The sequence below is a fragment of the Chamaea fasciata genome, unplaced genomic scaffold (assembly GCF_029207755.1).
Source record: "Chamaea fasciata isolate MVZ Bird 193981 ecotype frontalis unplaced genomic scaffold, bChaFas1.0.hap1 SCAF_4, whole genome shotgun sequence".
Classification (NCBI taxonomy): domain Eukaryota; kingdom Metazoa; phylum Chordata; class Aves; order Passeriformes; family Sylviidae; genus Chamaea; species Chamaea fasciata.
Window position 1 is genome coordinate 71938929 of NW_027094089.1, and position 13592 is coordinate 71952520.

Sequence of the window (13592 nt, forward strand, 5' to 3'; positions counted from 1 at the left end):
CAATGCCTTTGCAATTAGTGACTCCAGAAACAAAGGCATTTTAAAGATCTGTGGGGCACAAACTGCCTGGCCATGGGTCAGTAATGAGCATGGGGCAAGAAACACAGCCAATGCATGCTCAAGCACATACATATGCGCTCTCCTTTGCCGGCCACATTCCCTTTTGCTTCTTGTTAATTATGGAAAAATGTAGTCTCTCATGAAATATTTTCATAGAAGTCCTCCTCTGAAAGACACTGTTTTCAAAAACACTTCAATTAAAGACTGTAACACAGTAGCAGACAACCCCGATAGACAGCACACAGGGTACTGATGCCTGTATGTGTAGTTCAAGAGGAAGGCTTTGCTCAGTTTGTGTGATTTTTATCACAAAGCAGAGCAGCATTCAGTGAAAAACACCTGCACTAGAAGCTTTCTTATCAACCAGACTGTTTATAACAAAAAACAAAGCAAGAGAACTAGATTTTTTATTTATATACCAATAAAGCAAATGAAGTGTCAGCCAGTCCTCAGTCAGAAAAAGTGAGGTCAAGAGTAGCAGAGGAAAGAAGCCTGTTTATTTATTTAAAGATGCACTAACAAGGTCTCTGGGGCCTGAGACTAAATTCATTTGATACAGTGATACTGGTTTCCCATGCACACGTCAATATTTCATTCCATTGATGTAGCACAGCTAAAAATGAAAATTCTGTTTAGACAACACTCTTGGTACCCCTGTGGTAAAACAGAATGAGGAGACACAACCAAGAATAATACCCTGAACTTTGAAACAAATGCTAAATACAGTTTTCCTGCTTTTCCACATTTGATTGTGCATCTCTGAAAGAAAGCATTTTCCAAGAAAGCATAAAATGAAGATACTTCTTTCTGCTGGCTTTCATCTCCTCCACAGTCCTCACTGGCCTTTTGAAATGTGTATTTTACTTATTATTCCATGTTCAGGAGCTGCCTCTCTAAGCAGAGCTCAGCCAGACTCCATTTCCAAGCACTCAACAGTTCCATCAGCAAAAGCTCAAGGATTCCTGGCTGTATACAATGCCTATTATATACTTCTCTTCAAGAGGAGGAAAAAACCTCCTTCACAAAAATTAGTCTGACCTAAACAGCACATAATAACGTCATTGCAAACAGTAATATTGTACCTTACTGCTTTTTTGAAAACAAAACAATTACAACAACAAACTAAAAATCCAAATCCCTTTTCCCTTTATTCCTTTTTATATCCTTTATCCTTTTATGTCCAGACAACACAACTCTATCACAGAGCTGAGTGCAGTGCTCAGTAAATGAATAAAGCACACACAGTTCAAGCATGAATATAGCAAAAAATACCAAAGGAGTTCCCTACTTATTTAACAAATAGCAGTTACTACTAAAGAATTAAAAAATACAGACAACAAATAATGGCATATTCCTTATTCATTCACTGTAAGGTGACTGCATGCATTTCATTCACTCCAAAGGCAAATGTTAATGACAGATATACAGCATTATTTCTAAAATAAGATGTATTGCTCTGTATTTTAAGAGCTGAAATGAAACAATCTCCTCACAACTAACCTGCCCCAATGCACCCACCTGCTCACTAAATTCTTCACCCCATTAGCTTCCAATGTGTCAAGCTTATGTGATCCTTCACAGATCAAATACTTCCGCCAGGAAAAAAATTCATTATGAAAGAAAGACACAAATATAAAAGAGAAGTGAAATCTTGGAGAGTTAATTTGACTTTCATCTATGGGGTGGAAAGTTAGGAACTGTGCTAATGCTCAGAAATGTTAAAACAGCCCCCTGCATTTTTGGAGTGTCACTATTTAACAGTCCAGCTGTTGGTGAAGCTTGCTAAAACAAAATAAAATAAAATCAGTGTGTAAAAGCAGGCTGCATTTTTATTGCTACCCAAATTACTGGAACCAGCCTCTCATTATGGCAGCCTAAAAAGACCCTTTGAGTCCATAAGACCAGAGGAGTACCCTCAAGTGCCATTCAGCATCCAGCCCCTATGGGCTCTTCCCATTCACCACCTCTATAAAATGAGAGCAGTAGGTTCTTTCGTCCTTCCCCCAGTTATGACAAAGCAAAGCTGTAGTGAAACTTTGGGACTGGGGCCACAGAAAGGCAGTGTTTCATCTCTGGGGGGCACAGGGGGTCACACACACCAGCACCTCTCCACACCAGGGCCCTGGGGCCAGCCTGCAGGTGGGGACAGCAGAGTCCCACCCCAAATGTGTAAATCAGAGGCTTTATTGAGGCCTTTGAACAGTCGTGGATTGAGCTGTTTATCTTCAGCACTTTGTCCCCGTGGTCTTTGGCTCCTGTGACCACCATTAGGCAATGTTTCCCTCTGAGGAGGAATCAGCTGTTGGCTGGTGCCTTTGCCCTTGGAACAAACAGAACATACAGACCCTTCTGAATGAACAAGACAGTCTTAAAATGGGCCCACAAAGAATTTTATATGTTGTTTTGGATAGCACCAGGCATAGACCAAAAGCCAAATCTTTCAGGCTGCTCCAACACAGCATCATTGATAATATTCTGAACTTCAGCATTTCTTTTTTTTTTTTTTCCCTCCGTGCAGACTAAAGGCTTTTTTTTTTTTTTTTCCCCAAATTGATTGGGTTGCAGGTGTTCCAAACCTCGGCAGCTATGCTTGGAAGGCTACTTACAGACCAGAAAGAGCTACTATGTCTTTGAAATAGAGTAATTACCGTAAGTGTTTTCTTGCTGAGGAAAAATGGGAGCTATCCACAGGGAGTTCAGAAGAGAAGACCACACACTGCTGTCAAAGTCTACCGTTTGCTTCCCCCTGACACTGCCCAAACTACAGATCATAACCTAACAATCAGAAGAAAGTTAATAGTAAATTCATAATCAGAGAAGAGGTACTATTCAGGAGAAGCAACATGAACTCATAAGTGGATAATTGGAGATTTAAACCAGTCAAGAAAAGCTCAAGTTTGCTTTTAAAGATTAAAACTAGCTATTACCACATTTTCTAACAGAAGGAAATAAGATAATGCCGATATTTATGCATATTTCCAGTGATATATTTCATACAAATTGATATTCTCTAGTGTTAATTTAAAATTCCATTAACTCCAATACTTCGGGAGTAAGAAAATTCAAATACCTGACAAAAAACCTCAACTCTCACTTCATTAATCTTAGAACTACTACTGATCCAATAGGGACTTCCTCTTTTCTCATTTCTTTTTGGAAGAACGTGACTGGGCCAACAAACATGAAGACAAATAACACAGCATCTTTTCTGTCCTATCTCACAATAATCCTCCCACTCCTCTGGCCACAATACTTGACATTGAAGAATGATTCAATAATAACCTTCATGTGGAACTTACAGATAAATCTGAAAGCCAAAGAATAAAAAAAATTAGAAAGAGCTTTGTTCCCTAACACAATTTAGGGGGCTAAAATATTTTTGTACTACATGCATCCTAAATAATATTTAGTGGTTCTTCTGTTTAACTTTTCTCTGTATTAAAAGCACACAGGATACAATTTTGCCAATAATGCAACTTTGCCTTGGAGACAAAAGAAATGAACCAAAAATTAGCACTTGGATATGAAGAAGAGACTGAATGATTTTCCAGCTTTGTGCAGAGGGGCAAGTGGGCCATTTAAGAAATTCAGTGCTCCATGGCAACATTTGATCAGGAGATCATGGGCCCAACTCCAGAGCCGAGGCTCACATGGCTCACATTTGCAGTGCTGCCTTCCCACTGCTTCACGGCAGCCACAGAACGACTGGAAACATGCACATGCTTTTTGAGCAATTGTGTGTCTCCCCAAAAAAAGAAGAAACCCCAAACCAAAAAAACAAAAACAAATTAGCTCTGAGCTTGTCAGGCTCCACGGGATAATAGGATATGGAAGATTAGCCACAGAAGATCTGGAATCCACGATAAGGGACAACCCTTGACAGGCTTACTTACTACAGTCACCAGCTGAAAAATGAGGAGAAACAGAAGGAAGCAGACAGTCAACAACCTTTATAGTAGGAATCTTACTAACAAGCCTTGATCTTAATTGTAGCCTGGAGGCAAAGCCCACCCTGGTGTCATTCATCCCCTTGAAGTCTCAGGCCTAACCCACTACCCACTGCAGGCATCCAGCCTTGCCAAGCTCACTTACAACCATCTATATTAAGCTATAATAAGGCATAAAAAAAAGGCCTTCAGTGTATTAAAATAAACACCAAAGTGGGCAATTATACCAGTATATACTAGCAAGTAAGGGAGTATGCAGACAGATTTATAAAAGGGGGAGACCCTTCTTTCTCACCCTTTTTGTAAAAATTCTTCTCAAAACTAACAGTCACACTGTCAAAATCACACTTTCCAAGATGCCTGGATTCTAACTGAACATTAGAAACCTGCAAAAAAATAAAATAAAAATAAAATTAAGTCATGCAACTGTCATGTTTCCTGATGAAAAAGTGGATTTTAGTAGTGAAGTTATTAAAAAGCGATTGTGAAAGGGAGCAAAGATCAAAGGCAACAACCAGCCCAGCCTCCAGAGCATAGATCAGGAATGAAAAGTCAGCAAGGCGTGTCTCAGAGACCCAGACTCCCTTTCTCTGCTGCTTCTGGAAGATGCAAGTCCCAACAAAAACTTTATAACTCTTAACTTGGCAGCAGGACACTCTAGCTTTCCAAGGTCCTACCAAAGCCAGTGGTGGCACAGTGCCTTTGCTTGAAAATCACAGGTTATTTATTAAGAAAAACAATTCACTTCCTCCTCAAAAATTTTTTAAAAAATGACACACATTCTAAATATAATCATTTTCCACAGAATTTCTCTGAAAAGACAGCACTAAAACTGCTGTATGTTTTGCAGACAAAAAACAGAAAAAGGACGTTGTGCCAGGCACAACCTTTGAGCCCATTGTATACAGTCAGTAAGAAAAAGATTTGGGAATTCCAAGTCTCTTAGTCATATTTTTTAAAGCATCTCTGCAGATTTCAGTACCTTAGTATCATCCATGTGAGGACAGTAAAGTTGAGGAAATTTTGGGGGGGGTAGGAAAAAAAAAAGCAGCATGCTTTATTACCCTTCGTCCATCCAAAAATATCCAAATACATATGTCTTTTTGATGTATATTTGGATAACTGTAGTCTGGCTGAGGTATCATCTGTTTTCCAAAACACTGCCTTCTTAGGATTAAATATTATCAGGATATTCAACACAAATCTGTCGCACAGATTTCCTTTGTTTTTTACTTTTTAGTCCCCACACAGACCTATTACAATTCCACTCAGTCTGATGTGTTTGTCTAAATTTCTCACTTAACATCACTGAGCAACAGATTCCACTAAAATCTTGGTTTTTTCCTCTTTTTCCCCTCTTTATTCTTTTTAAATTTTTAAATCACATAAATTCAGTAGTGTCGAATCCATAAGAGATCCATAGGCAAGAGCACCAGTCTGAAACAAAGATAAATGAAACAACAATATCAGTGCCAGGTAGATGTGGATGGATGTAATTCTGCACACAGGATCTTCTGAGGAGTTTTGAAAAATTGAGCCCAGTAACCTGGAAAAACAAGTTTCACCAAATGTTGCCACTTCAGCGGGACAAGGGCAGGTATAAATATGAAGGCTTACATATCTTTCTCTCCTCCCACCTCTACACTCAAGACTTTTCAAAGAGATGGATTATTTTAATTTCCCGTTCCTGTCAAATTAATAATAAAAAATAGGCCTAGGCTCAAAATTGCTTTATCTTACTAAACAGTTTCCTCAGGCATTTTCTTTGAAGAAAATTCCTGCATTACCCAGTCTTCACTTAACTGAAGTTTTATTATGTTTTTTCTTTCCATCTGCTATTTATCTATTAGAAAATGCAACACTAAACTCCCCAAAAACAAAGAGCTCACATGGCTTAAATTTATTAATTTAAAAAATTGTAATTCATTTTGCTTCGCCTGACCCTCACAGAAAAATAATTCACAAGACATTCACAAGGAACTGAGACATTCACTTTCAATGCAGATGAATTTCAATTTTGCAGCTCTTTATCCAGCTTTATTATTTGGCATTGAACATTAATTACTCTGCTGATGGATTAGGCTGAGTTTGAAGATAAGGCAAAAAGACACATATTGAGGACCAATTTCAGCGGTTTCCACTAAATGGGCACAGGTTCAGCACGGGTTTAGCTCAGGCTTTGTGATAATCCACATCTGAAAAACCAAAGCAAGGCAAGAAGCACCAGTCCCCATCATGACATGGACCAGTGTTTTAGCAAGGAGGGGACACAGGATACAAATCCCATGACCTCACCAAGCTCTGAACAAACAAGTAGATTTGTTAAAAAGAGAGAGAGAGAGAGAGAGAGAGAGAGAGAGAAAATAAGCAAGGACACAGTTCCACCAGAAATCCAGAAGCCACTCACTCTACACCCTCAGCCAGCACTTCCAAATCTACTGATTTGTGCTCAATCAGCACCATGTCTACAAACCACATTTGGAAAAGAAAAAGGGCACAAAGAGCTTCACAGGAATCACTTGTACTTTTAACGTCACAAATTTTGTACATAAAAAAACCAAAAGCCTCTCAAGACTCATCAGCTCACTGCTTTTCTAAGCAACTTTCATGACTCTTTCACTCTTTCCTTCATTGGGGTTTTTTGTTTTGGTTTTTGTTTTGGTTTTAGGTTTTTTTGGTTGTTTTGGGGTTTTCTTGGGTTTTCTTGGGTTTTTTTGGTTTGGTTTGGTTTGTTGGTTTTTGGTTTTTTTTGGGGGGGGGGGGTTCTTACTATAGACTGGGGAAAAAAAAAAAAAAAAAAAAAAAAAAAAAATAAACACCCAACCCAGAACAACAAAATCCTACTCAAAAATTTAACTCTTACCCAAGACACTTGATGCCAAGCAAGGGGTCTACTCCAGGAAAACAGCTTTTCAGTATTAGTGTTCCTTTACAGCTCCTAAAGAATGCTTGCACGGGAGGGAGAAGAAACCTGAAGGCTGAGATGAGGGCACAGCAGGGGCACGCCAGTGCAAAAATGCCACCGGGACTTGAGCTGAGAGGGCATTAAGTACTCATTAGTAAAGTACAGCACAAAACTTCTTTGGCACTGAACCAGTCAGACACAAGTTTGAGATCTTGAAACGCAAATTAAAACAAAGCAGAAATGTGAAACACCACAGAGGCCTCAGGCTGCTCTGTTAAGGATGCAAATTGTTGCTTTCCCAGGTAAGCTAATGACAACATAAAAATGGGGAGTGGGGCACAGAAACAGCACAGAAGGTACAACTATTTTATAAATAAGTCTCATTTTATGTTGGGGGGCACTTCACCTTCCTGTTTCTGGGTCCCAACTACAGCTGCCCATCAGTACCTGAAACTCAAGTGAGCAAATACAATGGCCCTGAAATAATGCAAGTACATGAGCACAAAAAAAGAGCCTTTAAGCACAGGAGTCACCTCTCCACAGCTCCAACAACCTGTTCCAGGGCAGTTTTAGATAAAGAACCTGCTACTGCATTTTTCTCTCTTTCAGTGCTACAAATGGCCTTAGTTATTTTGCATTGTCAAAAGTATCAAACACAAAACATGAACCTCAAATTAAGACTATATACTAAAAAATTCCTCCTCTACCTCTTTACTTAAAAGAAAAAAAAATCTGGTTTTAGCATAGTCAGGGTTAATAAAAAAAACTATTACAACTGCAATAGACAAGAGTAAAAAAAAAAAATTAAATACAAGGCACATTTTTCGTATATAGACTTCTCTGACCAATGCATAGGGAAAAAAAGGCTTCTCTCTAATACTGCCTTCAGGAGATCACAAAACTCAAGTCGGTGTATTTCCAAGACATACAAGAATGCTTCAGCTAGTCCCCTACCTCTTGCTTCCTAAAACAATTATCCTCCATGTCAGTTTCCAGTGACATTTCTGCCCCATCTCCTGATCTGTGGCTGCTGGACTCTGAAAATTAAGTTTTTTCTCAGCTGGAGTAATTTAATATAAGCCTTCACAACAGAGTCTGGCGCTTCCCTGCTTGGCTCAGCCAGCACAAATCTCCCCAGGATTTTGTGAGGTTTCACCCCAAGCCTGACACAGCTGACAGCGTTTGGAAAGCCCCAGGCTCTCTCCTTCCTGTCCTCCTTCTGTGCTGAAAAGGGTGGCCTCTAAGACCCCTTTGTAGACCTGTAAACAAACAATCCCTTTCATAATCATTTGAACCGTTTATTAAAAAAAAAAAAAAAAAAAAAAAGCACAAATGCAGCCTGTGATAGCCTCACTCTTCCTCTGGTTGCATTAATTTTTCTGTCCCAAGATAGCAAGCAATTTGGCTGGTGTCTAGATCATGGGCACAAAAGTTCTCAGTCTCTGCCCTCTTAAAATCACATCAGATCATTCTCCCTTTTTTAATGTTTATTTTACAATCTGTGCTCTAGCTGTCTGCGCTGCTGGAGGACACCCCTTCCCAGAAAAGCCACCTAATAGTCTGCAGAGCAGATGCAGAAATATTCCAATGCTTTTCCAAGCTCTGAAAATTTGGACAATTTAATCAATAAATGTTTTGTGAAATCACCAGTACACCTTAAAAAGCAGCCGCACCAGAGGCCCTTGCTCAAGGAACACACTTAATTTTTTTTTTTTTCCAACTTGGAACTTTTCCTGTAAGACATGTTCTTTTGTGTTGATCAGATCTGACTGTGTTAGATTAGCAAACAACAGTAATTTGTTTAGTAATTATCTCCTCAATTTCACCTTAACTTGTGTAAACGTGGCACCATACATAATTCAGCAAGTCTTTTGTACCTTGACATATCTTGGACAGCAGTCCTTACCATTTACATTATCTGATATTATGTTCTATGAATAATCTTCACAGGAGGTTTTTGTCACCTTTCTCTTTTTTCCATCTCATATATAGAGGAAAAGGATGCGGGGAAGACTAAGATCCACAAGACATTGATTACAAAGAGCAGAAGATAAGGCCATTGTTTCCTAACCCAGAAAAGGGACACAGCTCAAGTCATGGATACAGCTAGAAAAAATATTAATTTTGGTGGCAAAATAAGTAATTTCAAGAACCATTTAATGTTATTTTACAACAGTTTTCCAAATTGGATTCTTGGTTATTTAGTGTTGTTGGTTCAAAATTTATGCACGTTATTTTATGTTTTCCCTACAGTATCAGCAAGCACTACATTACATTTCTGCCAAATATAACAGTGAAGAAATCACAGCTGCATCCTACTAACCTTGAAGAATCAGATAATGGTTTTGAGTCCTTGAAAATTTCACCCTCAGCTCTGGGTGGTTCCACTTACTCAAGGACGTGTGCTGCTTTTTCATCTGGGGCTCCCGAGCTCTAACATAGCCCCTGAAAAACATTCTCCACCTCCTGTTAAACCCTAGGTGACAAGAGTTAGGGATTAAAATTTCTCATCCTCAAGTGGCACTACAAGATAACGAGGGCATCAGAAACAGGCATTGAGACAAAACAGCAAAGTGACCCTGCAAGGCCCATGGCACACGAGCACGTAGCACTGATATTTGCTATACCACTTTAATGAAGCCAACATGCAGCATAGAAAACCACCTTAAATTTTCTCATCCCTACTGAAATGGATGGGTTTTGGTCAAAACAGAGCACTGTAAGATATCCAGTGCTGCTGCACACAAGCAGCAGGGATTGTCTGTGTCAGGAGAGGCTCTGAGGTCACCTGTGTCAGGGCACAGCATCACTATTTCTACAGCAAGGCCATCACACCTTGGATGTTTTTACAATCTGGAGTACCTTGTTAAGTGATGGAATACCCTTTGCATCAGCCCACCAGCTGCATACACATGAAATGTGCCACACAAGGCAGAAACTTTAAGGTGCAGGAATTGCCACTGCTGCAGAACACTCCCCACCATGTACCACCCTGTGCAGTAACTTTCTATTACATGTATGGTGAAAATACCAGGCTAAAGCCTGACATGAAAAATGAGGTTCATTCCTACTCAAGACAGCTGCAAACCCCAAGCATTTCACAGCTATTGTGATCCATCCTACTACAGTGAATATCATAGGCACTTCTGGTAGATAACAGGCAGAAGCAGAGAAATGAAGAGAAAGAGGAGCCAAACCTAAAAGTAGACAGGGGTTTGTTTTTTGGGTGGTTTTTTCTTTTGTTTTTTTTGGGGAGTGTTGGTGTTTGCTGGGATTTTTTTGTTGTTGTTTGTTTGCTTTGTTTTTTTCTGTTTTTTTTTCCTTTGAAACAGTGTTAGCAAACAAAATACCACGCTCTAATTACCACTGTCAGAACACCACCTACCCAAGGCAGGTTTGCGCGCAAAATGCACACCCCTCCTGTTCCACCGCCTCTTTACTCCAGGCAGAGAGCAGAGCAAATTTGTAGCAGTAGCAAAAATACAAGTAAGTTTACAAGCATTCATGCCTGTGTTTGAAGATACTGGGAACAACAGATGTGGGCACCACGTAGAAGCCAGAGAAAAGCCGTATCAGCTTTTTTGCCAGTCACTTGAACCAGCATTTCCAGAAAAACCCCAACTGCATTTAAAGTTTATTTTCAAATGCTCTTCCCACCTCATATACACACATGGATGTCTTAAGCACAGAAACCTATTTATACAGATGTACCTGTCATGTCAGTCACCTACCTGTGATATTTTTAAAACCATTACCTCCAATCCTCCTCCTCATGAAAGGTAAAACACACAGAAGATAAAACCAAGGCTTCCACATGCAATTTTTATTGTTTTGTGGCAATTCTTCCTGCACCTGGAAACAGCCTAGAAGTTAAACTTTTTTTATCTTTCATTACAGACACAAATTCTTTGGTGTGTGCTACTACTCAACAGTAGGTAAGCCTTTCATCACTAAAATATTTCTCCACACCAGGAAGCACAGCCATGACCATGAATACTCCTCTTCAGAGACCTAACAGGAACAAAAAACAGTATTCATCCTAAGTTTTTATATAAATATCTGAATATTGCTATGTAGATCAATGTAGTTCTTTAAACTTAAGATTTATTTTTTGATTTTCACAAGACAAGCGTGCCTACCCAGCCCATTCCTGCAGACAACACCAACCAAGCTGTCCAAGCTCCTCAGAGCTGCTTTTCTACAAGAGGATATTAATTAGGAGGGGGCAAAAAGGTACAAGAAAAACTGGAACAACACCACCTAAAAGCTGATATTCCTTCCAGTCAATACCCCCCGCCTATCACGGCTGTATTCCAGAAGAAACTTCCAGGCTAGGTGCACCAATATTTTAAATTATGCCACCAAGGCTCTCACAAAATCTTTAAATGGCATTTTTCCCACCACAGCAAATTATTTACCTGAAATAATTTTAATACAGCACATGATGAGTAAAAATTCCCTTTTGAATAGCTGAGATTGTTGGCAACTTCATTTAGAAATCAAACGTCTAGGGTAAAAAAAAAAAAAAAGGCTTTTTTTTTTCAAAAATCTGCAATGGGCTTCAGGTGGAAGCTTGCCAGAAACTAAGTAGAAAAAGAAATTTAAAACTCTATCATAAAAGGGCATGTTTGAAAACAAAACTACACTAGAGGAAGCTAGATGACCACCTGAAAGCAGGTTTGGCTATGGTGTGAACAAGGACTGACAGCTGCAGTTTCCCCAGACATTACAGAGTATTTTCAATCTGAGTTTCTAATTCACAGTGAGCACCAGAAGTGAGTCCAAGCAGGCAAAACAATCCAGTTTTTGCTTTCTATCTCCAACACACATAAAAAAATGTGCAAAAGCACTACTGCCTTTAAAGTCTTCAGCCATGTTGACCATCAGAGGCTGTACTGGTCAGTGATTATATTAACAACTTACTTCTCTTACAAACATACTTTAAAGTAACAACATTCAAATACTTCAAAGTGAAGTTATCCTAGGTAATAAGGCCATTTTTAGAACTGTTTTTTATGCACTTAATGATTTTTTTTTTTAATCCAAAACCTTGACATGCGATGGAAAGAAACCGATCCAGTGAATAAAATGTATGAAGATATTGTGAGAAAATGAGCACACAGCAAGATGCCTACTATCTGTCAGACAGATGGATAAATCTGCAATTGAACAAACCTTTATAGTCACTAAACAATGTAGAGAAAAATCAGAACAAATCCAGAATCAACACAGTGCCTCAAGTCCACAGGACAGAAGAAACAGTTGCATGAGAGAACCCACCTCAGACTCAACATCTCCTCATGCTGGTAACATCCCAGGTACATTTTGCTGATTATGAATCTGAAATCACGATTTCACAGAGCTCTGTCCATTACAGTGACCAAATCTACTACTGTAAAGGAAGTTGCTCTGTAGAAGACATACAGAGCATTGTGAGCGGATTATGTGGGTCTCACTCAGAGTCCTCTGCTTCAGTAGATCGCTGCCTCCGTTACATGGGAAAAATACATTTTATACATGTACATCAACCCCCAGCCTCCCACAGCAGCTGCACCAAGTATGTCAAATATTACCTCAAAGTGTCATTTTTAGAGAGAAAAAAATCTGCTTCCCCTCACCAAAGGAAAAAGCAAAATCTCTCCCACACTCAGCAGATGAGCATGAATTCAGTGCCGAAACAACAGACAATGACAAGGATGCCCAGTCCAAACCATCACCTCGGGAAGGGGCGATACTTTTAAAGCCACGTTTGTAAGAAGGAACGGGTTCCTCATAAAATCCCAGGTGTTTGTTATGACAGCAACACTCAGGCACCTAAACACAAAGTCATCCCTGTTAAGTTCTTCCACAGAACTCACTTTACGGAGCTTTCACAGCACCAAAGGTTATTCAGTGAAACAAAACAAAACAAAACAAAAAAAAAGCCTCCTGGAGGAAAAAAAAAAAAAAATTGGAAATTCTTGGGCAGGTGCAGCTACAGAAAAGATGATGAAAAGCTCTAAAAGGAGGTAACATGGCACAGGAGCCAAAACACAAGACTAGAGGGAAAGTCTAGATTCTCCGTCCCAACAACAGTAAGAGGGTCCGAATAAAGAAATAGCCTCATTAAGGTGTTCTTCATGTTATTAAGGCTTCACTAAGCAGCGGCTCACGCCCGCAGAGACACGGGGGCAACACCCCCACACCTCTCAGCCACCCTCGGGGAGCCGAGTACCGACAACCGAAAAAACAACCACAAACACACCGAAAGAAGCAAGGAGTTTTGTTTGTTTGGGGTTGTTGGGGGTTTGGGGGGGTTTTGGTTTTTTTTTGTTTTTTTTTTTTTTTGTTTGTTTGGTTTGGGTTTGCGTTTTCTTTTTTGCGTCTCACTAAGGACACGTTGTCCCCTTGGTGATCCCGGCTGTCCCCACACCGGGACACGCCCCCGCTCCCCTCGGTCCCGGTGCGGGGCTGATCCCGACGGACCCAAAAGCGAAAGAGGAGCGGGCTGCTCCAGCTCCCCGCAGCCCCAGTGAGGGGTTAGTGAAGGGTTAACCGCGGTTATCCCGGTGGTCCCGGCTGTCCCCGGACAGGGACAGGGACATCCTTCCCGCCACCCCCCCGCGCTGCCCTCAGTCCCGCCCGTGCCGGCGCACGCGGGGCGGGCAGCCCGACCTACCTCCCGAGCCGCCACTTCCGCC

The 13592-nt window shown here is 40.3% G+C and overlaps 1 protein-coding gene across 4 annotated transcripts in view; it reads right to left on the reverse strand.

The window, feature by feature from the left end:
• Positions 1–13581, reverse strand: part of XRCC4 (X-ray repair cross complementing 4) — a 142760-nt gene extending 129179 nt beyond the window's left edge. For 2 of the 4 annotated variants that reach the window (XM_066181938.1, XM_066181941.1), the window contains exon 1: positions 13571–13581. The gene's annotated coding sequence lies outside the window, so the exon portion shown is untranslated. Of the gene's footprint in view, positions 1–4302; positions 4328–12485; positions 12548–13570 lie in introns of those variants that run through there. The other 2 variants (XM_066181940.1, XM_066181939.1) reach the window with 2 other exon arrangements.
• Between the last annotated feature and the right edge of the window lie 11 nt (positions 13582–13592).